This window comes from Oncorhynchus mykiss, chromosome 17, assembly GCF_057628025.1.
Source record: "Oncorhynchus mykiss isolate SJ-2025 chromosome 17, ASM5762802v1, whole genome shotgun sequence".
Classification (NCBI taxonomy): domain Eukaryota; kingdom Metazoa; phylum Chordata; class Actinopteri; order Salmoniformes; family Salmonidae; genus Oncorhynchus; species Oncorhynchus mykiss.
In genome coordinates this window covers 15,263,892-15,264,234 of record NC_143038.1, presented here as the reverse complement: position 1 = coordinate 15,264,234, position 343 = coordinate 15,263,892, and positions in this window count along the sequence as shown.

Here is a 343-nt window from a genome sequence, read left to right as displayed (position 1 = left end):
CCCTTTTCTATAAGACTCAAAAATGATCTCAGGTGCATCCTGCATCCTGTGCATCCATTAATCATTCGTGAGATGTTTCTACACCTGGATTGGAGTCCACCTGTGGTCAATTCAATTGATTGGACAGGCACATACCTGTCTAAGATCCCACAGTTGACAGTGCATGTCAGAGCAAAAACCAAGCCATGAGGTTGAAGGAATTGTCCGTAGAGCTCCGAGACAGGATTTTATTGAGGCACAGATCTGGGGAAGGGTATCAACATTTCTGTAGCTTTGAAGGTCACCAAGAACACAGTGGCCCCCCCATCATTCTTAAATGGAAGACGTTTGCAAATGTTTACCT